This window comes from Eriocheir sinensis, chromosome 14 (assembly GCF_024679095.1).
Source record: "Eriocheir sinensis breed Jianghai 21 chromosome 14, ASM2467909v1, whole genome shotgun sequence".
NCBI lineage: Eukaryota > Metazoa > Arthropoda > Malacostraca > Decapoda > Varunidae > Eriocheir > Eriocheir sinensis.
The window spans coordinates 16,219,100-16,245,669 of NC_066522.1; the positions used below are offsets into that span (position 1 = coordinate 16,219,100).

A 26,570-nucleotide genomic window follows, 5' to 3' on the forward strand; every position below is an offset into this window, starting at 1 on the left:
GACGGTTTCCTAAGGCCATGCACAGAGAACAGAGAACATTGGCCGGGTTGTGCGTGGGTGTTTTTTTTCCGTTCATGATGCAGAAGTCGAGTAAAACTATCGCTAAGATCACAACACAGCCCATGAAAACACCCTAGCAACTTCTATGAGAGGCTTTTCAATCCGGCGAACTGAAGAACCGATCCGATACACGTTTAAGAATACGGACTTTAGCCATATCAATAACCTACACCCGTGACTGTTTAGAACTTACCCGTGACTGTTTAGAACTTACCCGTGACTGTTTAGAACTTACCCGTGACTGTTTAGAACTTTAGAAGATCTCCGCGTGGTCTGCCTCTGCCTGCATATCACTTCCTCCTCCCTCCTCTTTCTCTCTCTCTACATCACCACGATCAGTCTTAGCCACATCTGTCCTGTACTATTGCTGTTTATTAAGTCTCCGCGTCGTTTGTCTCCGCGTATATCACTTCTCCCCTCCTTTCTTCCTTCCCTTTCCCGCTGTCTCTCTACATCGCCACAAACATCACTCTTTGCACTCTACGCTACCTCTGACCTATACCCGCTGCTGTTTACTTATAGGTCTGTCGTCTGGCTGTGAGTGTGTATATGTGTGTAAGGAGGGCGTTGGTTAGATGGGAAGGGACGAACAAAATATTTCTTGCAGTCTGAGAGCCGTCTGTCCGCCACTACCTTCATTGCCATCATCGAACTCCATGCAACATCTCGTTTTCGCTTACCAGGCAGCATCACACAGGCTCTTCAGCGCTTACAGACGGAAAACTACTACTACTACTACTACTACTACTACTACTACTGTTGCTGCTGCTGCTGCTACTACTACTACTACTACTACTACTACTACTGACTTGTTTCCTGATGATGCTGTGAACCTATATATCCAACGACCCTCTTCTAAGCTACACAGAACACAAATAAAGGAAAACCTGTCAGAATATCGCGGCAAAGAATGCTTTAAAGGTGTACAGGACAAATGCTCTCCAGTCTATATACATCGCTGACAGTCACGTACCTACACTCCTTCCCTTAGTACACCGCCTTGACGTTCGTTCCTCCTTGCATGCCTTCAGGTGCTGAGTGAAGTAGAAGAACAAGAAACGCAAATAGAAAGAAATAGGCCTGTTAGAGATCATAGTATATAAGCAACGTTCCTTCTTTCAATTTCGATGCTCTTTTGCTTTACTTCAAAACTTAAGCCTCTAGCGTTTAAGAGTGTGAGTGAACCTATGAAGGAATAAAACCCGTAGTGATAGTTTTACCCGACTTCAGCATATTGAACCTGAAAGTCACCCATGAAAGCCCGGGGAATCTTCTCTGTGGCCTTGGAAAACAGTCGCAATGGGAGTCCAATACATTTAAGAATAAGGACCCGTACTCTCAGACGCTTTCGGCTCCCACAACGCGTATTTCCGAGGGCCAACAAAGGAGATTAATCGAGTTCTCATGAGGGTTTTTCACATTCACGGTACAGAACCCTTGCCAAACTATCGCTGGGCTCATGAAACCACCCACCAATGAAATACTCGCACCTCGACGAAAGCCTAAAGGAGTGTAAGCCCCGAAGTGTTTGAGAATGTGGGCCATGGACTGAAACGCCTTCTAGAGCGAGCGGCGGGGCGGCGGGAAGAATATGGTGATCGTGACGCAGCTCGCTGAGGTTGGCGGGCCGGCGGAGTCTCGTCCCCAGCCGGTCTGAGGAGGGCGCTGGGTGGGTGTTGGCCTTCTGGGTGGTGTTAGGACGGTGGTGGTGGGGGTGGTGGTTGACGCAGACAGCCTGGGGACGAGAGACAGCCACGGGGCCGCCCAGAGTGGTCCATGGGCTCCGGGGCGGCATCGGGGGAGACACTGACTGATGGAGCAATTACTTGTCGAGACTCGGAGATCTGTCACTCGTAAACGGACGCGCCTGTGTGTGTGTGTGTGTGTGTGTGTGTGTGTGTAGGAGGCTAATGTATGTGAGTGGTAATGCTGACGTTGTATGGTGTGCGTGCGTGTGTGTGTGTGTGTGTGTGTGTGTGTGTGCGGGCGCCTCTGTTGGAGTGAGTGCATGGTAGTGTGTGTGTGTGTGAATTGATCGCCTCGGCCCGCCCACACACACACACACACACACACACACACGTACGCACACACCGCCCCACAGCCCGACAATATGAAACGTCAATATTTACAAAAACCTAAAAAAAAAGCCGAAAAAAATCAATAGTTAAAATCCCATCAAATGCTGCGAGAAGGAAAAGGGGGAGAGAGGGCAGGGGAAAGGGTGTGTAGTGGGGGGGAAGGGGAGGAAGGGGTGTAGGGAGGGGGGCGGCTATCCCTGTACTCCGTGTGTGGCAAGGGAGGGTGGATGGGTAGGAAGGAAGGAGGGAGGGAGGGAGGGAGGGAGGGGAGAAAAAAAGGGGGGAGGAAGAGTGGGAAGGCGGGTGAGAGGGTGGGTGAGGGAGGGAGACGGAGGGAGGGAGAGGGGGAAGATAGGGAGGGAGGGCGAAAGAGGGAACTGTGTGTGTGTGTGTGTGTAGCAGAGAGAGAGGCAGCTGCTGTTAATATCTTCCTCTCCCCAGCCCCGCCCAGCCCCAGTTCAGCCTGTTCCGCCCTTCCTCCTCCTCCTCCTCTCGGTCCGCCGCGGGTAGGCAAGGAGCGGCGGCAGACGTCCAGCGGCGGAACAGGACAACATACGCGGACGTGGTGGGGACGAGGACAAAGGGCGCGACACCGAGCTGGCAACACTGCAGCGCCCCGGCGAAAAATGATGGTGATGAGGGGTGGATACGGACGCTGGGGAGAGGAGGGGAGGATGAGAAAAGGGAGGAGTGGGTGAGAGGGGAAGAAGCGGGATTGTACAGTAGAGGCGAGGGGAGGAGGGAAGGATGTAGGGTTGAAGAGGAAGGGCGGACGGGAGGGAGAGAGGGAGAGCAGTGGTGGTGGAGCTGCGCATTGCATCGCTTTCTCGGCCGCTCGATGCAGTCTCCCTTCCGAGCCCAAGAGGTAGATGGCCAACCTTTCCCTATCAGCCACTTTTGGTTCTAACAGTCGCTCTACCTTTTCTAACTACCCGATAATCGACCAGCATTCAGGGGAGGATCAACTATACAAGGGGAGAAAGGAGTGTCAACCGCCCCCTTTATAATTTCTCGCCCCCTCCCTCCCCCCCCCATCAATGCAAAGTAAAAGGGCAGAAAGGTTTGACTCTAACTCGAATAAAGGCTGAAAGGAACACGAAGAATAAATGAGACGGTGGGATGAAAGAAAAGAAGGAATTAGAAAGGAATATATATTAAAGGAAGGAGGGATTCAGTTCAGTTCAGTTCAGAAGAGGAGGAAGGGAATAGCTTAGGCAGCGTTCTCCTCTTCATGGTTTCTTATTTGCTTATTCTTGTGTGGTTGTGTTTCGTCTTTCCCAATGCCCTTACGGTGAACGATGAAGAAAGGAACGAGATGTGTGGACAGAGGAATAGAGAAAGAAGGGGACGGTAGGGAGAGACGCAGGAGTGACGGGTGGAGAGACAAGAGGCGGAGGGAGAAGATGGAGTCTGTGAGGGAGGGCAGGGGAGAGAGTGATGGATGGGGGTGGGTGCGAAGGCTAATGGAAAAAGGGGCAGGTCGTGAGGAGGTAAACATCAGAAAGGAAACGAGGGAATTAAACGCCGCGGAGTCTCAAAGGTGTCTTCTTATGAACCGAAGTATTTCCTTTTAATAGTCATCAGTTAAAGTGTCATCCAATCAGTCTGAGGCCCCGTTCACACTCTGCCGACTCTGGGCCACGACAACCTAGCAACTTTTAGGCCCCCTTCATATACTGTACCGAATTAGCATCCGGTGATCGTTTCTAGACCTCTTTCCGACCATGTGCGACCCTTTCACATCAAAATTTCACACCCAAGACCTCGTGTACCCCAAGTCGCTAGGTTGTCGTGGCCCAGAGCTAGCACAGTGTGAACGGGGCTTTACAATTACCCAGCTAGCATGTAGAAAAATATCCACGGCTCATATTCTCAAGCATGTCGAGGTTTACACACGCACATTTGATAAGACGTTCGCAGAGGTTGTGGGTATTTCCATGGTGGGTAGTTTTATGATCCTAGTGATAGGTTAACAAGGCTTCTGCACCATGAATGTTAAAGACACTCACGAAAACCAGACTAATCTCCTTTGTGGCCTTTGGAAGTACTTATTGTGAGAGCCGAAAGCGCCTGAGATTACGGACTTACAAGGACATGACAAAAGAGAAGTTAACGAGACATAGAAGCATGAACAAGTGCAGTCCACCGTTTTCAGATTATCGTACTCGGAGCTTCACATTTACCAGCTCCTCCCCCATAAATATCACCAGGAAATAGGAATAATAAACAATTTTAACAATAAATACGAATAAATCTCGTTATCGTGCCACAGGAAATAGTTTTTGTATTGAAAATCGGGAGATATGAGAATCTGAGTACGATTATCTGGCAACAGTGGTACAGTTTCTTAGTAACTCAGTAATTAAGTGTATGCTCCTAACCTTACCTTCACATGGGTATTGTACGCTTATGAGCAATATTTTCTCCCTATCATCTCAACACTTTCCCTGCGACTCGAACACTTTCAGGAGGGGAGCACCTATAAGGACACCTCTAACAGATTATTTTTATTTAGCTTACGGGAATTATCGCATTAATCTTTTTATCAGTATATAGAAAATTCCCGGTATTTACCTATTTCTTTATTGTTCTGCCGTATAAGAATAAGGAAGAAAAACTCCCCGTTGTAACAGAGGAGAAAATTATTGAAATGATTCCCCCAACGGTGACGGAAGGAAAACTCCCCGTTGTGACAAAAGAGAAGGTTGCTGAACAGGCTGCCCTTTCGGTGACAGAGGAGATCGTAAGTGTCCCTAAGGAGCAAGAAGTCCCTGTTGTGGCAGAAGAGAAGAAGGTTATTGAAAAGATCATCCCCTCGGTGAGAAAAGGAAAAGTCCCGGAAGTCCTTCAACATGAGGTTGTTGAAAAAGTTGCCCCGTCGGCGACAGAAGAAAAAATTCCTGTTGTGACACAAGAAAGGGCTACTGAACAGGCTACCCCACAAGAGAGGGTTATTGAAAAAGGTTGCCCCACAAGAAAGGGCTATTGAACAGGCTGCCCCTGCGGCGACAGAAGGAAAAGTTCCTGTTGTGATAAAAGAGAAAGTTGCTGAACAGGCATCCCCTTCGGTGACAGAAGAGATTGTCATTGTTCCTAAAGAGCAAGAAGAAGTCTCTGTTGTAAAAGAGGAAAAGATTGTTGAAGAGGTTGCCCCCTCCGTAACAGAGGAAAAGGTTGTGACAAATTAGACGGTTGTTGAAAAGGTTACTCCTTCCGTAACTGAAGAAAAAGTTGTAACTCAACGGAAGGTTGTTGAGAAGGTTGCCCCATCTGCCAAGGAAAGCGCAGATTCTATTCCAAAGAGGGAGGAAAAAGTAGTTGAAAGAATTGTTCCTGTTGTAAAGAAGGACATTACAACAGAGTAGTGATAATGTGTTGCTGTCTCTCTTATCAATTTCGTTGAAAAATAAATCAAAATCAAAATAAATATTGAAGAAGGGAGCAGACCGTGAATCATTCAAAGATGTCACTTATGAACACGGTGATGGCGGCCCCAGTTTTGATTCGAGAGAGTTATGTTTCTTTTAAAAATGTACACACACAATGCCGGTCTGTCTCCGGCCTTGAGTATTACAGCATTTAGTGGCGTCCTTAGTTAACAGTTTACCACAGTTTACCTTCCCCAGGTTTCCCCAGTGAGCACTGAGGCCACGCGCAGCTATAGCGTAGACCCCAACTTTACCTCTTCCCTATATAGTTACCGCAGCACCCAGATTCAAGGAGCCGCTTTTTAAGGCAACATGTATAAAATTTCAGCCTGTCTCCACGTATTATTCACGCCTATGTCATAAACAGGGATGATTTGCCGTTACGTTTATTTACTCTTTTATTTTTGGTTTATTTCCACCATGCAATACATCTCTCAGTGAATACCAGCAGCGTACTATGAGAACTTATTACATTATTCTTCCTAACTAATTTTTTTTTTCCTGTTGGCTTCCCTTCGAGGTATTCCCCATGAGAAAGGTTACATCCTCTAGCCTGCCTGGGAAACCCGCCAACATCGTACGCACGGCGCTAAGAAATCGTAGGCGAGTTGTGTGTTTGTGTGTGTGTGTGTGTCCGGGGCAGCACAGCACGAAGATAAGACGGCGGGGAATATCAAATCAAACTATAGAAAAATAAAGATAAACTGTTAAGGCCGGTCAGAGCAGCAGTTTAACATTCTCGGCCTTTTCTGACTGAGCATCTTAACCTGAAAACTTCTGTGACTGATGATCCATGTCTGATGAAAAGGCGCGTCGCATGCAACTATAAGGACACAACCTGCATCTCTAACGATCAGGAATAATAAATAAACAACGCAACACTCTGGTCGGTATAATAAGACACTTTCGCTTCTCACATAATCTATTTCTAAAGGCCAAGGAGGGGGGCAGTCGGGTTCTAATGAGTGCTTCTTGAGGTTCAGGGTACAGAAGAAGGGTCAAACTACCACCAGGGTCATAAAACTACTCCTGGAAATGGGGTTCTAATGAGTGCTTCTTGAGGTTCAGGGTACAGAAGAAGGGTCAAACTACCACCAGGGTCATAAAACTACTCCTGGAAATGGGGTTCTCTAATGAGTGCTTCTTGAGGCTCAGGGTACAGAAGAAGGGTCAAACTACCACCAGGGTCATAAAACTACTCCTGGAAATTCCCCAAACTCCTACGAAAGCCTTGTCAAATGTGTGTTCTTGGGCGGGGAAATGTCTTGCAATACGACCTTTCATCTCTCACAAAATCAGTTTCTTCGATGTTTAGCGCTCTGCATCGTCTTCACTCGTTATCTTATCACCATCACAAATGCTAAGTGTAATTTTTAACAAGTCTTTTCGGCCCTTGTATGGAGCATTCAAAGGTCTTGCGTCCTATCTATGGTACATATCTCTTCTGTTACTGATCATCTTACACCTCTCTTTTGGCTACTCTATACGGCAAGTAGTGAGCTTTTTTTCCTACACTTTTTGCTGCCCTTGTGCCGACTCGTTGAAAAAAAAAAAAAATCCGTCTTAAAATTCTCCGCAATATTGCCTTCACCGCTGCTTTATAATATAAGGCAATTTTCATGCTAACTTCTCTTTTTTATCGTGCTAACTGTATGCCTCCAACCTTCCCGAGTCTCCGCTACTCAAGGCTTTCCACACTCAGTCTCCTTCCTCCATGCTGCCAAAGTTCCTAATGCAAAAGTTCACCAGTAGCTTCATTCTTTCGCCCTTTTCACCGGCAGGCTCTGGAGACGCCTTCGTTACTCTACATGTCCTCCTTCCTACGACTTAAACTCCTTCAGCTCCGTAACCATCCTTGATCTCTTGCCTTTTAGCGTGGTCCTTTTGCCTACTTTTCTTGGGGCAGGGTGCTGTTGTCCTGCCTTCAACGTATAGGCCGTAAAAAAAGTTAACGAGGATGATAAAAGGGTCAAGAAAAGAGAAGAAGGGGAGGGGAATGGCAGGGGAGGAAAGGAAGGAAAAAAGAAGAAAATGGCAGGAGAGGAGAGAAAGGGAAGGAGAATGGGAGCAGAGGAGAATAGGGGCAGGGGAGGAAACGAAGGGGAGAAGAAATGTGAAGGATAAAAAAGGAGAGGAAGAGAAGGATGATAGGAAGAGAGAGTGGGGGAAGGGAGGAGAGGAAGGAAAGGAGGACAATGGCGGGGGAGAAGAGAAAAAGAAGCAAAAAAGGATGCAGGGAGGAGATAGAAGACAGGAAGGAAGTGGAGTCCAGGAGGGAATGGAAGAGAGATGGGAAGAGGAAGCGGAAGGGGGAGTACGGGAGGGAGAAGGAGGAGGGGGAGGAGGAAGAGGAAGGGGGAGGAAAACCATTAAACTGCAGTGACGAATGGAGTGACCGGAGGTGTGGAGGAGGAAGGGGAAGACGGGGAGGAGGAGGAAGAGGGAGAGAAGCGGAGGTCAAAGGAGAAAATGGCGTATAACAAACAACTGACTCGTGTGTTACAAAGAGATGACCCGCGGTTGACTCTTGAGGAGGAGGAGGAAGAAGAAGAGGAGAGGAGAGGAGAGGAGGAAGAGAAAGTGGTGGTTATGGTGGCTGGCTGGCTGTGAGTCGAGAAAGTTTGGAAAGTTTCGTTTAGTCGGCGCAACATCTGTGGTCATATGCCGGAGAGAGACAGAAGGGGAAGGAGTTATTGGAGAAGGGAACAGTCGAGGCTACGGGCGGTGAAGTGGAACAGGCATGAGGCAAGGGTGGGCGAGCTTTGGTTATTTGATTAGCTTATAAAACGAACGTAGACAAGTAATGAAGACAGACAGACAAAGAGATGTAAAGTTAGGAGATTGAGGTTACTGATGCCCTCTATGTGTTGATCCGATAAAGTCAGATACAAGATAGTAAAGCAGGATGCCATTTTGATTAGTTTATAGAACAAACGTAGACAAGTATGAGGACAGACAGACGAAAAGATATAAAGTTAGGAGACTGAAGGAACTGCCCTCTGTGTCTTGATCCGATAAAGTCATTTACAAGATAGTAAAGTAGGATGCCATTTTTCTCAAGACGCTTTCGGGTCAAGAAAAGTATAGGCCTATCTCCAAAGACCATAAAGGATTTCAGTCAGGTTCTCTTGAGTGTTTTTCACATTCATGGTGCAGAAGCCTTGTCTAACTTCACTATAAGCTCATAAAATTACCCACGGAAATACTTACCCAACCTCTATATGAAAGAAAGGCTTATCAAATGTGAGTGTGTGTAGGCCCCAAAATGGCTGGGAATATGGGCTATGGCTTCAGAAGTGTATTGATGCTGCCCTCATGATGGAGTGAGTTGTATAGGAAATGATGTAGAAGGAAGGAAGGGTGCTCGAGTGCTCTAGTGAAGGGAATGAAAGCGAAGAAACTAGGTGGTTAAATCTTGCATTAGTAAGTTGGATAGCATTGGGATGATCCTGTGTTGAAAGCCTTGTCTTTATATCACGATCATCAAAATATCTCCGATACTCTGAAACTTGACTGATAACTGAAATTCTTGACTTTTATACCAAGAAATCTGTGAGACATGACTTGATGAATGAATTTTGAAGAATTTTCAGACCCATTTACATGAAACTATGCGCTTACGCTTCATGTTAAGGCATATTCTTTTGCATTATTTTGTTGGAGCTGCGGCTTTTTTCTCCACAGCTGGGAAAAGAAAATATAATAAAAGACCAGCTCAAAATGGAGAGTCAAAATTTCCTGAACAAAAAGGAAATACAGATAGAGGAAGCCTCCTGAAGAGCTTACCAGTGATGCATGGGATGAAATAATAAAGACACTACTTAACTCTTGCATTAGGAATTTGGACAGCAAACGGAAAAGCTAAAGCTAAAGTAGAAAGTCGTTGTGCAGTGAAGTCACAGAGGCTTGCAGTTAGCAAGTTCAGAAAAACAATTATCCTGAAAACTCAATAGAAGATATATAGAAAAAAAAGGCAACATTGCGGCGGGATTTAAAAGATCAAAAATCGTCTTAAGACGAGGAGAGATGATGAGACGAAAAGCCTTTGACTCCAAAGCAACTGTGTGGGTGGAACTAACCCATACATGGGATACTTACTCCACACAAGGGCGTACAAGGCCCTTATATAGTTAGCATCTGGAAGAAGGGAAAATAACTGTACGAGACGATACAGAACGCCAACGTTACAGATGATGATTTAGACCGAGATAAGATGAAGCTTCGGGATCAAATTTTGAGTTAAAGTTCGACTAAAAATGATAATTGTAATACGAAACAGCTTTGCTTTGTGTTATCGCAGAAAAGAAGATCCATGTGAGGAAAGTTGTGTCGGGCTACCGGGTGGACAAATTCAAATTTTAAGACAATGAAGAACACAAAGTCCCTTCTGCTTAAATCCGAATCAATAGCTGGGTCAGAGGTTAGGCGTTTTGCAGCAGCCAGTCTTATTTTCTTAATCTTGGGGTAAGGTTCTTACTTTTAGAAATTGTTTTTGTTTATCGCTTGGTTTGTCTTCAACATCGTATATTATAATAACCAAATAACCAAAACTCGATACAAATGGTCTGTCTGCAAGCTGCATAACCAAGAATTATTCATGACGGCAAAGCACCTGTATGTGCTGTGTCTTGCAGGTGTCAGCGGCACACCTGGCCCATTGTGAATATGAGCTTCAGGTTGGTATTTTCAGACGCTTCCGCATTTCACATCAACTACTTCCTAGGGCCAAAAAGGATATCAATCGGGTTTTATGGAGTTTTTTTAACGTTCACGGTACAGAAGCTTTGTCAAATAACCACCGGGGTCACAAAACTGCCCATGAAAAGGCTCAAAAGTTATGAAATCCTTGTCAATGTGTGTGCTTCGTCGCAGAAATGTTTAACCCGGTAACAGCGACGGGCTAAATTTGAGGCTTTACCGTGTACCAGCGACGGGCCAAATTTTTGCCATGATATAAAGCTCCCAAAATAGAAGATGCATAAACTGCTCACAAATGCGTTGATATATATTATGAAATGGTGTGCGTGAGTGATGATTTTTTTCTCATTTTTCTCGCTTAGAGGGGCATTTAAGCACCATGATCACCACAGCTACCGGGTTAAGAATCTGGCCCTTCTATAGTCTCGGCGTCGTCTAAGAAGGCTGGGTTACTTCCACTTAATCAAGAAGTATATCACGAGATTGTTATGTTTATGGCGGAACAACGCTATGCTAACGGTTGCTGTCCATTCTAAGAGTATTCAGAGGGGAAAGTTTTCAAGACGTAAAAAAAGGTAATCTTGAATCCCTACACACACACACACACACACACACACACACACACACACACACACACACACACACAAGCACGCGCGCACTAGACGCCATAACCCCCTGAGTGCATAGCCCCCTTAAACCCCCCCCTATCTCTCTCTCTCTCTCTCTCTCTCTCTCTCTCTCTCTCTCTCTCTCTCTCTCTCTCTCTCTCTCTCTCTCTCTCTCTCTCTCTCTCTCTCTCTCACACACACACACACACACACACACCTACCACCCACCTGTTCTGCTGTGTGTGTGTGTGTGTGTGAGAGAGAGAGAGAGAGAGAGAGAGAGAGAGAGAGAGAGAGAGAGAGAGAGAGAGAGAGAGAGAGAGAGAGAGAGAGAGAGAGTGATAGAGAGAGATAGAGAGAGAGAGAGAGAGAGAGAGAGAGAGAGAGAGAGAGAGAGAGAGAGAGAGAGAGAGAGAGAGAGAGAGAGAGTAGGACCTTACCTCCCTCAGCCAATAGAAAACGGCCTTCACCCGCACCGCTTCGGCACTCTTTGTTAGGAAAGGGTCACGGGGGGGGGGGGGGGTCAAGAGGGGGGGAGTGGAGAAGGGGAGGGAGAGAGAAGGAGAGGGGGGCACGTAAGGGCATAAGTTTACCTGCCTCTCTCTCTCTCTCTCTCTCTCTCTCTCTCTCTCTCTCTCGTTTTTTCTTTTTTTTTGTGGTTGTTTTGTGTGTTTGTAGTGTTTTTTTGTTGTTCTTGCTCTTGTTGTTGTTGTTGTTAGTGATGATGACACACACACACACACACACACACACACACACAGAGCTGCTAAAAAAGAGAAAAAGAAACAGCCGATGAAGGAGGAAGAAGGAGAACGGAGGAAAATGGGACGGAGGTAGGATGGAGAAGAAAGAAGAGGAGGAGGAGGAGGAGGAGGAGGAGAGGGATGGTGGTTATGGTGCATGGGGAATGGTTGAGTGGGCGAGTGGGGGTATGGAGTGGAGTGGGCAGGGGTGGGGAGGGGAATAGCAGGGGGCGGGCAGGGTAGGGAAGGGGGGCGGGGGTGGAACAGAACCCATGGCCGCATTAGTGAAAGGAAGGACGGTCCGGGAGGAGGAGGAGGAGGGCAGAGAAGGGGAGAGTTAATGGAAGGCGCAGGGGAGAGAAGGGAAGGGGAGGAGAGGAGGGAGAGGAAGGGAAGGAAGAGGAAGGGAAGGGAGAGGAGGGAAGAACGCGGGGGTGTCGGGGGGGAGTAGGGTCGATGGGGCGAATGAGAGAGGAAGAGAGAGTAGGGGAGAGGATGGGATGGAGGGAGAGGGAGGAGAGAGGGAAGAAAGGTCCCTCTCTCCCTCCCCGACGTAGAAAGGGGAGCGTGCCTTGGTTATTGATCCTCTCTCTCTCTCTCTCTCTCTCTCTCTCTCTCTCTCTCTCTCTCTCATCAATTTTCAATCTCATGTTGCAGAATCATTGTGTGTGTGTGTGTGTGTGTGTGTGTGTGTGTGTGTGTGTGTGACAGCGAGAGAGAGAGAGAAATCAATCCGACGTGATGAGGAACGCTGGCAAAGAGAAGCGAAGAGAAAGAAGGAATAAAGAAGGAAAGAGAGAGAGAGAGAGAGAGAGAGAGAGAGAGAGAGAGAGAGAGAGAGAGATGGATGGAGGAGGAGGAAGGTTAGAAGGGGGGAGGAAGAATGGAGAGAAGGAGGGAGGGAGGGAGGGAGGGAGGGAGGCAAAAGTGGAGGGAAAGTTGTCTTGTGAGGCCATCCAGTTCTCTCCAAGCTGGTAGGAGTGAGGGAGGGGAGGAAAGGGGGAGAAGGGGAGGTGGAGGAAAGGAAGGGAGGGTTATGAGGAGAAGGAATAAATGGAGGAAAAGGAGGGAGAGACGGCAGCTGGAGGAAGAAATAAGAGGGAGGGAGGAAGGGAGAGAAGGAGGAAGGAAGGGCGATAGCGAAATTAATGAGGAAGGAGGGAGGGAAGAAGGCGCAGAGAGAGAGAGAGAGAGAGAGAGAGAGAGAGAGAGAGAGAGAGAGAGAGAGAGAGAGAGAGAGAGGGGGGGGGGGAGCTTCTTGGATATCGATTTTTGTGGTTTCTCTGAGGCAACCACGAAGAGGAGGAGGAGGAGGAGGTGGAGGAAAGAAGATAAGGAGGAGGAGGAAGAAGAGGAGGAGGATAGAAAATAGGAAAAAAAGTCGAAGTAGAAAAAGAAGAAGAAGAAGAAGAAAAAGAAGTAAAAGAAGAAAGTAATTAAAAGACAACGACGACGATGACGAAGAAAAAAAAAGAAAAAAACAACATTAAAGACGATGATAAGGAGGAGGAAGAGGAGGAGGAGGAGGAGGCATTATTTAGTGAACAAGAGGGGAAAGGGAAAGAAAGGGAGAGAGGAACAATCGCGGAGAGAGCGATGAGACCGAGAGAGAGAGAAAGGGGAAGAGAGAGAGAGGAGGGGAAACGAAAGGAAACCAGCGAAGGGGAAAGATATGCGAGGGGGAGGAAGGGAAGGGAAAGGGAGGAAAATTATATACTGAAAGATGGAGTCGGTGGAGGAGAGAGGAGAGAGGAGAGAAATGAAATAAAAAGGGTTGGAATAGAAAGAGAGGGAAGAAAAACGAAATGAAGGAGAAGGGGAATAGGAGAGAGAGAGAGGAGAGAAATAAAATGAAGGAGAGGAGGGAACAGAGGGAAAGAGGAGAGAAATGAAACGAGAGAGAGGAGGATAAAGAAGGAGAGGAGAGAAATGAAACGAGAGAGAGGAGGATAAAGAAGGAGAGGAGAGAAATGAAACGAGAGAGAGGAGGATAAAGAAGGAGAGGAGAGAAATGAAACGAGAGAGAGGAGGATAAAGAAGGAGAGGAGAGAAATGAGACGAGAGAGAAGAAACAGAAGAATAGAAGATAAATTAAATGATAAAGAGATGAAGGAATAGAAGGAGAGAAGAAAGAAATGTAAGAAAACTCCATTGCTTCTTTAAATATACACGATAATATGCGTATACAAGGGAAACAGATGTAGAGAGAGCAGAGGAATGAGAGAGAGAAAGATGAATGAGAGAGAGAGGGAGTCTGTTAATATATACGTACTGTGAAAGAATTAAACTCCACTATTTATCTTAATTCATATACACGATAATATGCGTAGAAATAGGTGTTGATTTCTCTTTATAGATTTACTACACACCACCTCCATCACCACCACCAGTAGACCAAGCACCATTATCAACACCATCACCCACACTACACTATAATACCTCCTCGTCGCAACCATCATCATCACCACAGCATCTTCACTATAAATTACTAACGCTATCTAGTATCAGTATCACCACCATCACTATATATAATCACTACCATTAGGCTCTATCTACCGACATCATCATACCAGTACATTATTTTCTATCACCAACACCACTGTACTATCATTATCGGCAACATCTCCACTTTCATCATCACCACATCTTCACTGCCGATAACAACAACAAAATCCACCACCACCACAATCACAACAACAACAGCAGGAACAAAAACAGTATCAGCAGCAACAGCGTAAAACTAAAAATAATACACAAAAAAGAACATTAACATCATCGCCACCACTACACACACACACACACACACACACACACACACACACACACACACTCCTCTCCTTATCTGCGAACACGAGATAACTGTCATCTCGAGTGGCACATTACAAGGCGCAACGCGAGAAGACCGAATGTTTAGAATTCCTCGTTATAAAGCTCTCGCGCCGTTTGTTTGTGTTTGTTTTGTGTGTGTGTGTGTGTGTGTGTGTGTGTGTGTGTGGGTGGGTGGGAGGGTGTTTGTGTTTGTATGTTACGTGTTTGTGTTGCGAGTTTGTTTGTGTTTAAGTGTGTGTTCCTCGGCAATGACCAACACTTGTATAAACCACTCAAATAAATACTCTTGTGCTGTATATCGATGACCAGTTCTTGTGTACACCACCCAAACGATGACTCTGGTGTGGTGCATATATTCTCAAACGTTGACTTAGTATAGAGTTAAGTATAGCTAAGTTTTGTATACATTTCCGTGCGATGACTATAAGTTCAGTGAAGCACTCAAACGGTGACTCTATTTAAGCAGTATATTCGAACTAAGGCCGAGAATTAATTACAGTACACTATTGATATTCACTCCAACGTCTGCGAGCTAAGTAAAAACCCAAACGATATCTACATCAAATATGACTAAACGACGACTAACTTCATATATTTATCGCACTGCACTGCCCATGAACATTCTTTCTAGTACTCACTATCAAGCACTAACGATATTGTGAGCACCGTTGCCAGATTATCGTACTCAGAGCACAGTATTTACCTGTTTCTGACGCCTAACTGCCAAGGAACATCAGGAATTAACTATTTTAACGATAATTATAAGTGAATCTTCTTATTAGGGTCCACGAGACAGTTTTTGGGTCGGAGGTCGGTAAATATAAGAGGCTAAGTAAGACAATCTGGCACGTTGATTGTGAGCAACGTAAGACACCCAAATGATGTTTACTTAAAAGATGTAAAGTTAAGTCAAGCGCTTAAAACGAGAGCTAACCAGAACGTTTATCTACTGCACTGGCCACGAGCGTTCATTACACTGTACTTAAGAGATATATGATACGTATAAGTTTTGCGCTTATTTATGGCGAGTGTCGAGTAAACAAGCGATAACAGAACCAAAACAAGAGCGAATATTATGTGCATTCGTCCAACAGAGCGCTCTTTTTTTTTCCAGCGTATAACTAAAAAAAAAAGTCAGTGAAGGATAAAAACAAAACTACGGCAAGACAGGCAGCGAAAAATCATAGAGAGTAATCAAGACAGGTATAAGAATGTATATATGATTTTGTTCAGGCTGGGCCGAGGGAGAACACTCAAGGGAAGATACGTCGGATAAGTAGATTCTAACAAAGGACTAACATCAAAAGAAAGATAACGAGGTGGACACATGACAAGCTGCAAAAAATAATGAATAAATAAAATACCAAAGCAAGAAAGACAAAATATAAGTTCGGGCGGCACGGAGAACAGTCAAGGGAAGATACGTCATGCAGATAAAGCCTAACAGAGAACTACAATGAGAAGCTAAACGAGAGAGAACGAAAAGGGCACAAGTTGCAAAAAGAAATATAAATAAGAAAATCCAAAGCAATAAAGACTAAGGGCGGTATTACAAGATCCTTTCGCTTCTCACATTATATATTTCTAAAGGTCAAAGAGGGGGTCAATCGGGTTCTATTGAGTGTTTCTACAGGTTCATGGTACAAAGGAAGGGTCACACTATCACCAGGGTCATAGAACTACTCCTGGAAATGCCCACAACTCCTTCCTATACGAAAGCCTTGTCAAATGAGTGTTCTTGGGAGATGAAATGTTTTATAATACGACCGTAAAAGTGTGTGTTCGGACGGCCGGGTGATCACACACACACACACACACACACACACACACACACAGAAAAAAAAAATGTTTGGTATATTCTAACGGCGAATTGCAACGCGGAGACGAGACAAGCGGTAAACCTCGCGGGATAATTAAAACCTGAGATCGCAGCGGCAGGAAGATGACCCGAGGAAAGATGCGGTCGGTAAATATATATAAGAGAAAGTTTAATAAAGACACAAAGGAAAAAAAGTGGTAAAAAAATATCAGAGTAATCAAAACAACTAAAATCAAGTTCATAAGGCCGGGAGCGCACTCGAGGAAAGACGTCTTCATTAAATTGTAACTGAACACTGAGATAAAAAGTTAATAAGTAATAAACGAGACAAGACAAGCTTCGGAATATACTAAACAAAGACAATAAAAACTTAAGTTCGAATAGCTGGGAAAACGGCGAAGGAAGGGCGAACTAAGTAAATTCTGATGATGATGATGATTATTATTTGGGCGTTGTATCTTGGCGCCATTAAATTCTGAAAACTTTAACATTAAGCCACCCAAAGAGACAACAAGAAGGAGAAAACTTGCCGAGCGTGAAAAATCAGCGTAAATCACAATAATAATCTAGACAAGCATATATAACCAGTGGTGGAGTTCTTAGATTTAGCATGGAAAAGTCAGTTATTATAGCACACGTAAAATATATCAGAGAGACTTTAGACAGACGCACTAAGTCACGGTCACCTCACGAGAAGCGGGAAGATGTGGCTGTAATGAACCGAAAGAGTGAAAGGGTTGGGCAATCAGTGAGCGAAGGACGCGCTAAAATAAATTCTGGGAACTTTAACACAGTCACTTAATAACGATGTAGAGATGATATATTTCTACAGCCTTTAAACCGGTGAAAACAAAACAACAACAAAAGCAGCACATTAATTTTAACATTAGAAAGTCTTATTATGATCTTCTTACCCTTTTCGGAGACTTATTCTTCACCGACAGTCTGAAGCAAAATGAACACGCATGTAATTTTCCTGTTAGACAAACAAAGAAAAGGAAAGTTTGATAAAGAAAATTGAATAAATATCATGGCCGCGACAAGCTATTTCCGAGAAGATGGCTTTTATTTTAATTAAACTAAAGAAAGACTAACGTTACGAATGGTTTCTGTCACTTCGTTTCCGTTCCTGTTAGCTGCATTCAAAGAACGTTCAAGGAAAACAGAAACGGGGATATGAAACCGGAATGATGACAAAATACAACCACAAAATGTTTTAAAATGTCTTCAATACACTAACTAATTCTACACGAAAGTCACTGACATTGAGGAAAAAAGAAAAAAAAAATATATATACGGCAGAAAAGATGAATCGGCTAAAATGAAGAACAAGAAGCATAACACGAAAAGTTAGGCATCACTCCACAAGGATATATATAAAAAAAAAACGTCCCGCCTATCGAAAACACATGAAGCTGCGAAATATCGAGCAATACCTAAAACTGATAGCACAGCACCAACAGAATGGCGACCCGCGTGAGAAGCCGATGCAAAAAATTAACGTTTGGAGAACAGACCAGCAACTTAACTTCTTGTATATTTACATAAGAGAAAGGTTTACAGTCAATATATTCTGTTAGACCTAATTATAGTGGCTCGCAAAAGATCTTGAGAAAATACATAGTGCACAAAGAGGAACGAAGAAAAAAAAAATAATGCCGGGTGTAACTTGGAGAGGTGCGAGGCGAGTATCATGGATTAGGGAACAGAGAAGTTAAAGATATTCAAGTGTCGATGAATAACAGGAATTGGACATAAGGCAAGCTGACTGCGTGGAGAGGGAGAACAGGCGTACTATATAAATTGTGCGCAAAGGAAACCGCCATTGTATTGCCATGACTGTGTCTAGCGCACGCAAAGATCATAACAATTACCGCGCAGCAGATCAGTAGTGAGCATCATTTGTGCAGGAATATACGTAGAACCGATTCATCTATTTTGTATGAGCCGTTAAAAGTCACTATCATGAATCATTACTAGTCTGCTGCAGGATAAGGCCTTTCCTAACGTCCTCTATAAATATACTCTCCTACTTAATCACTCTATTCAATTCTGCTCCATATTTTCAGCTGTATACACGGTCTGCCTTGATCTACGTAATTCCTGGGTTGCCTCTCTGCTATCAGTTGTACGTATGGTATGACCTGCCCACGTCCACTAATTGTTAGACAGATATTAATGAATCGATCGATCTTCGTGGACAGCTGCCGAAAGCGCAATGCGGCACACCAAATGCACTTAAAGCTTTCCTTCTGTCGTTTCCTTCAGATGCTTTCCAGTATTCGAGAAGATAAGTAATCGTAGAGAAGTGCGTCTGGACCAAGCCGCTGCATTCTGTTTACATAAGGGACAAAGGCAAGCGGGGTGTTTAATATATATACTTTGTTGGGGTGAAATGTAATCGTCAAAAAATTCCAAATATGCAAATTATACGGATATTTATATTGTTTTGAAGTCTCTCTCTCTCTCTCTCTCTCTCTCTCTCTCTCTCTCTCTGCCACGCCCAGTTCCGCCCAACACTCACCTCCCGCCCCGCCTCGCCACACCCCGCGATGATAGTACATAAAAGAAGGGTCTCGCGTCGCTGGTCTTGTGTTGGCAATAGTGAACAAACAAACCCGTATTTTTAAACCTTTCGGCGTCCAGGCACACACATTTAACAAGGCCTCGAAGGAGTTTTGGGGCATTTCCAGGGGTAGTTAAATGACTCTGGTGGTAGTCTGACCTTTCTTCTGTACCATGAACGTAAAAAAACTCATGAGAACCCGATCAATCACCTTTTCGACCTTTGTAAATAGTTGATGCATGTGAGAAGCGGAAACGTCTGACAATACCGACTGGAGTGAGTGTTTAACGAGCAGATTAATTATAGAGAGAGAGAGAGAGAGAGAGAGAGAGAGAGAGAGAGAGAGAGGTACCACAATCACGCCTATTTATAAGGACGGGGCAGGGCAGCACACTCTTATGAACGGCATATTGATCAGGTGTTCCGCAGGGCAAGTGTAAGACATGCAGACAGACACAGACAGACCAGATCCCTGCGACTCGCCCGACCTACCGCGGAACGATCAATGCGTCACGGCGCCCACACACACACACACACACACACACACAGCGGGGCACGGCACGGAGAAGACGGCGACATCATACCACCACCACCATCAGCACTACCACCACCACCACCACAGCCAGACATCGAGTGTAAACAACCCCAGGAGACAGACAGGTGTGAAGATGAGGAAGGTAATTAGTCACAGTCATCCCAGCACACAGAGATGACAGGCAGATAAAACAAATATTAACAAAGCAAGTAAATAGACTAATAATAAATAATAGCTATGCACTATACACATTCATAAGACAAAATCAACGAAGGTGTGAGTAGATGAATAAATTAAATAACCAGTGATATAAAAAAAGTCTATAAAAATGTCGCTTCGTGAGGGAGTCCGATATCAGGAAATTTACATCTACGCACTAATTGAGTTTGACAGGCAAGAAAATATTATAAACCCACAGAAGCACAACCCCCCCCCCCTCCCCTTCCCATCCCACCACCACCACACATTCACCATCAACGACAACAAATATCCTCCGCAACACCTCACCAGTATTCGGATGCAACACACATGCCCAACACAAGAGCACAAAGCACATTCCTAACACATCCCTTCATTAACCCATCTAATTTGACTCCCCCACCAACAAAATAACAACACCCTTCGTAACACAACACACCGCAACACACGTTCAACACAGCAGTACATTCCCGCCACATCCCCTCATTAACCTATCTGATTTGACGAGGGGCGAAAAAGTTATTTGAAAACACTCCCCCACCAACAATATATCTGCACCCTTCGTAACACAACACACCGCAAACACACACGCACAACACAACAATACATTACCATCACATTCCTTCATTAACTAATCTAATTTGACGAGTGCCTAAAAAAATTCATAAAAACACTCCCGCAACAGCAACACAACAACGCCCCATGCAGCACACCACAACACACCGCACCATCCAGTTTCCGTATGCAACACACGCACCAACACAACATAGTAAATTGCCACATAATAACATTCATCCCCAGCGGGATTCGAACCCGCGGCCTCTGGATTAGAAGTCCAGCGCGCTATCCACTGCGCCATGGGGACTAGTATGTGTGAGAGAAAACGGGCCCCGCCACACTCTCGCTCTCGCCGCTGCCTTCCTCTTCCCTTTGCGATGGTCTGAATCAAAAGGCTTCATATACACTCTCATCATCGCTCATCCGTGCTCCCCTTTGCCACGACTTCCTGTTTGCCTGCCGAAGGGGCGCCGCGGAGGGCATGGGAGGAGGTTCTATCGGACTTGAACATTTTTCCACTGAAGCAGCAGGACGGAGGGAAGGTCCGAGAGAGAGTCGGATCGATTTCAGAAACCTTCGTCGCTTCCCAAATGGTTCGCGGCCCGCTCGGGTGCTTGCTGCGGCGAGACTCAACCCGTGTGTGGCAGCCTCCATGTTGACAGGCCCGCGGCGGCAGCGGTACGGTGTTGCAGCGTGACGCATTAGTATCCTTACAAGGACTGGCATACACTACGGCACACAAACACACACACAAAGAAACAAATCCCTCACCAGAATTGGAAATGAAAACGCGTAAAGACATGATTGGGTTAGAAACGTTAGGGAGAGGCAGGCCTATGTCTTGAAGGGGAAAAATATAGGCTGATAATGATGTTGATGCTATTTTCCTTTCTTTCTCTCCCTCCTTCTCACACACATACACACACACACTCACACACAGCGCGACCCAAACATAATGAGGTCACCGGCCAAAAATGTGACGCCCAACGTGGGGCTCGAACCCACGACCCTGAGATTAAGAGTCTCATGCTCTACCGACTGAGCTAGCCGGGCCTCGAACAGCGGGAATTCAATACTCTTAATACCACACAGTATGATTTATGCCTCATCATACATTGTAATAACAGAAAATAAAATGGAAGAAATAAACATAGGAAATAGTTATAATAAAAGTGGGTGCAACAATGATGATAAAGTAACTATATGCCCGTGAATTAGTTTTTTTTTTTTTTCATCGTATACACAAGCACACACAAACATTTGGTTCGTATGCGTGATTTAATTAATGGCCATACAGGTGGGTCACGGCGGTACTGCAGGTGGCCGGTGGAGATGCGCGGGGCTGCCATGAGGTGTCCCGTGCGGCGGGCAGGCTTCGGGGTCACTCGGTCCCACACACTCCGGCATTTTGTGATGAAGTGACTGTCCCGTGCCAAGCTTTCCACCTCATAGTTTATTAATGGCGCCTGGTTCAGTGTGGCGCCTCGACGGTAAAACCTTATCTCTTGTCCAACTAAAAGAAAGCGCCCAAAATCTAACCATGGGGTGTGTGGGTGTATGGTTGTAAATTCTATACCCATCTGCTTCACGCACCTTCCTCACGACTACTGTCTCGGCAAATGCAGGTGTTTGCCAAGCCACAAAGAGAGCACAATAGTATTAACAATAACAGCAACTTACCTTTCTTCCTCCTTAATACTGCATAACTTGGTTTCAATATTAGTGTATATTCTATTTTGTTTTTTTATGTTTTTATGTTTGATTGTTTTTCTAGAATTTACTATTCAATTCAACTCGGTTAGGGCAGCAGCAAGTTAAGATTTTCCAGGCTGCCGACACTGCTCCAAGACAAGACAAATATCAAAACCATGCATGGGAGTTGTGCATCCATTCCATTACATACTAGAAATTTCAAAAGTACTCAAACGCAAGTCGAGGCGGCAAGCAACAGGTCCCCACGCGACATGCCACACCTGGACAAAGCGCTGTTAATAGCTAATCGCCCCTGAAGACCAGGAGGTTGGTCAGCCACGAGATAAATGTGGCCTCTGCACGGGCGACCTGCTGGCCGGCGCGTGGCGGGAGGGGCGCTGCTTGCGGTCGACGCAGGGCCGTGTGTGCATGTGCATGTCCGGCTTGCGGTTACCTGCTGGAGGTCGGGGGGACGGGGAGGAGGCGGGGTCGGGGATCGGGGTGTCGCTTGCCTCCCTCGCACTGTCTCTGCGGCACGAACAACCGTGTGCTGCCTGCTCTCTGTGCTCCCCTCCCCGCCCGGAGCGTGTCCAAGCATTCATTCTGAGTGGGTGCGGCACGGAGCGGGGCAGAGAGTGCACAGGCAGTGTAGTACAACCAGTGTGAATTATTTGCTACGACAAAGCTGCTGCGAGGAACTCTTTTGTTCACTCCGTTAAACATTAATTCTCTCATACGATGTTTTTACAGAAGTTAGCTTTGACCAAATTATTTGTTCCGCATGTTTGAACACCATGATAAGTTGGCATGCATGAAGAACCTCTGCTACTGTGTATTACTATGCAGCTACTGCAGTATGCAGTTAGTAGTAGTCGTAGTATATTGATAGTAGTTGTAGTAGGAAGTGCAGGAAGAGATGAAGTAATAAGAAAAATAGCTTAAAAAAACCAGGATAGCTCCAAGAGCAAGAGCACAGATTGAAAACCTATGCAATAACACCCTTCACAGAAAACAGGTTGTATGTGGTGAACAAAATCTCGTACGATCGTGTGTAAACAGAGGCATGCGGCGTGCGTCGCTTTATTCGTGGAGCAAAGAAGATTACAAGGAGACAGCTGCCGAATCTTCAAGCAAAAGGAATGTTGAGTATTTAGTTGAAAGGACAGAAAAATGGAATCGTGAACGAAACACGAGAGCAGAGGAACACATATCCTACTACTAACCTACTACTGACACATATACCTTCAAGAGACAATGAACACGCAACTAAGGATTTCATCGTAAATTAACAACACGCGAATAAACTTTTCAGAACGCCCGTAAAGCAATTGGTATCACTACTTTAATGCTCCTTGATACTACAAAATGGTACGTCTCTCTACAAGGCACCGCTATGGATCTCATCTTAATAACAGACCACGAATAAAGCTTTCACGACGCCCACAAAGCGTTTGACACCACTACTTTCATGTTCCTTGAGTCTACAAAATTATACGTTTTGCTACGACCTTCCTTCGTTTGTATTTCCTCCTGCCTACGACTTAGACTCTTTCAGAAGGAGAATATATATCATGACGCCTCTCCACCCGAAATTGACCTCTCTTTTGGCTTCTCGTTCTTTTTCTTTTGTCGGAGCAGGGTCTAGCGGGCTTTTTTGTTGCTGTTTATTGTTTTTTGCCCTTGAGCTGCCTCCCTTGCCGTAAAAATAAAAAATCATGACGCCGCTATGGCTTTCATCTTAGGAACAGACCACGAATACAACTCACATGACGCCAGTAAATCAATTGGAATCACTATTTTCATGTTCCTCGACTCTACAAAATACGTTCCTCTACAAAACACCACTATGGATTGCATCTCTATAATACAAAGCAGATAAACATTCCACGGCGCCCATGATGCAGTTGATATCCCTATAGTTTCATGTTTTTTCACTCTACAAAATGGTATAAGTTTATCTACGGAAGACACTATAGGGATCTCATTTTTATAATAGAACAGTTTAAATAAACCTCTCACGACCCCCATTAAGCATTATAACATTTGGAATCACTACTTTCAAGCTCAACGACTGTACAAAATTATATGTTCCTCTACAAGACACCACTATGGATTTTATCTTTATAATAGACAGCAAATAAACCTTCCACGGCGCCCATAATGCAATTGGTACAAAATAATCCGTTCCTCTACACGACACAGGGTACAAGACACCACTATGGAGTTCTTTATAATAGACAGCAGTAGATAAACTTTTCACGCGACGCTCATAAAGCAATTGGAATCACTATTTTCATGCTCCTCGACTCTACAAAATAATACGTTCCTCTACAAGACACCGCCTACAAAACACTATTACGGATTTCATTTTTATAATAGACAATAAATATACCTATCACGACCCCCATAATGTAATTGATATCCCTACTTTCATGCTCCTTGGCTCTACAAAGTGATGCGTTCCTCTACAAGACACCCCTTACAAGACACTATTATGGATTTCACCTTTATAAGACAACAAATATACCTATCACGACCCCCATAATGTAATTGATATCCCTACTTTCATGCTCCTAGACTCTACAAAATTACATGTTCTTCTCGACATTATTACGGGTTTCATCTTTATAACAGACAGCAGATAAACCTTCCACGGCGCCCATAAAGCAATTGGAATTCCTACTTTAATGCTCTTCGACTCTACAAAACGATCGTTCCTCTACAAGACACCGCCTTCAAAACACCGCTATGGATTTCTTCTTCATAATGGACAGGAGATAAACCTTTCACAACGCCCATAATCCAACTGATCCATACTTTCATATTCCTTCACTCTACAAAATGGTATAAGTTTATCTACGGAAGACACTATTGGGATCTCATTTTTATAATAGACAGTATATATATAAACCTCTCAAGACCCCCATAAAGCATTACAGCATCTGGAATCACTATTTTCATGCTCATCGACTCTACAAAACGTTTCTCTACGGAAGACGCCGCTCCAGATACTGTCAATAACCTGTCGGGAATCTGTCAAACGCCTCCACGGGCTTCGCTTTCACCGCCGCCACAGATCATGCACGCCCGGAATTCGCTGCGGTGACTGGGCGTGCGGAGGAGGACGTCGCAGTGGTTAGGGAGGGGAAGAGGGGAGGGGAACGAGAGGAGGGGAAGGGTGGGGATGGGAGGGCGGGAATGAGATATGGAGTGATGGCAAAGCTGAGCACGCTTGGGAACTGGATGATGGAAAGTGCGCGAGGAAGACTCCGTGTGACCTTAATAGAAATAGGAAAATTTATCTTCGTGCTGATGTCAAGGAGGAGGAGGAGGAGGAGGAAAGGAAGAAAAAAATGATGGTGTTGAAAATAAAAGCAGAAGAGGAAAAAGAGGAAGAAGAGAGATGCAGAAGAAAAAGAAGAGGAGGAAGGAGAAAGATGAAAATAAGAAAGACAGGACAAAGAAGAACAAGACAAAGAAGAAGAAGAAGAAGAGGAAGAAAAAGAAGAAAAAGCAGAAACAGAAGAAGCAGAAGGAAAAAAATAGAAGTACAACAAAGATAATAATAATAGTAATAATAATAATAATAATAATAATAATAATAATAATAATAATAATAATAATGATAATGATAATGATAATGATAATGATAATGATAATAATAATAATAATAATAAACCTCCTGAAAAAAATCGCTACGGACATTAATTTTCCTTTGCCATGGAATTCTGCACACAAATTTCAACCACAAGTGAGACTCATCCGACTCACACATACCTACACAATTTCGGGAGCTTCGGTGAACGTCTTCAAATTTCTCTCTCTCTCTCTCTCTCTCTCTCTCTCTCTCTCTCTCTCCCTGGAACGTGACCTGAGCTAAGATGACCCTTTCCTTTCCTTTCTTTTCCTCCCCTTTCCCTTCCCTTCCTTTTCCCTTCGCTCCCTTCCCTTACCTACCTTTCCCTTCCCTTCCCACATGTCCAAGAGTGTTTTTCCACTATAAAACGAAACAGACGAAGGTAAAGGCAAAGACAAAAGGAGAGAGAGAGAGGGAGAAAGACAGAGGGGGGAAGAGGCAGATGGACAGGAAGATGTAGATGAACGAACAGATACAGACAGACACATACAAATGCAGATGGACGGATGTATATATATAAAGATGCATACACACTACACCTATAGATCGCCACCTTTATCTCACTCTCTCAATCTGCCAAGCATCAAAGAGCTAGCAAGAGAGAGGCAGAAAGCAGCAGCCACCAAAGTGCATGTATTCGTGTTAGAGACGGTGTGAACACATGCGAATGCCAAGGCTGGTCGGCAAGGGTAGGCAGGCTCGTTATGCTCGGCTGAACACCGCTAATATATCATTCTGGCATCTGACACTTGAATTTGGTCCTCCGTAAATGTTTTCATACGTAGAATTATATATTGTCTCGTTTCAGGCGAAGGGTGAGTTTCTAAAGAGACCGCGCGTATATAGCGAATTTTGCGCAGTCTATACTTTGCAGTTTCTTCTTCTAATTCTTCTTCTCCCTCTTCTTCTTTTTCCTTCTCCTTCTTCTTCTTCTTCTCCTTCTTTAATTTCCTCTTCTTCTTCTTCTTTCTTTGATTTCCTCTTCTTCTTCTTCTTCTTTCATTTCCTACTCACTTTTCTAACTTGCTTTATTTACTTACCCCTGTAGGAATATGTGGTAAGTAGTAGTTTTAGTATGCGTTTAATGTAAGGAAGACTTCTATATACGACCCAATAGAAGT

At 44.7% G+C, this 26,570-nt stretch overlaps 1 long non-coding RNA gene and 2 other non-coding genes across 3 annotated transcripts in view; all 3 read right to left on the reverse strand.

Moving 5' to 3' along the window:
• The window catches only part of LOC126998568 (uncharacterized), a 115,881-nt gene that overhangs the window by 24,455 nt on the left and 64,856 nt on the right, over positions 1-26,570 (reverse strand). The gene's annotated exons all lie outside the window — the stretch shown is intronic.
• Positions 20,355-20,427, reverse strand: Trnar-ucu (transfer RNA arginine (anticodon UCU)). The gene has a single exon. It is a non-coding gene; the product is annotated as a tRNA-Arg (tRNA).
• Positions 21,101-21,173, reverse strand: Trnak-cuu (transfer RNA lysine (anticodon CUU)). Its single transcript has one exon. It is a non-coding gene; the product is annotated as a tRNA-Lys (tRNA).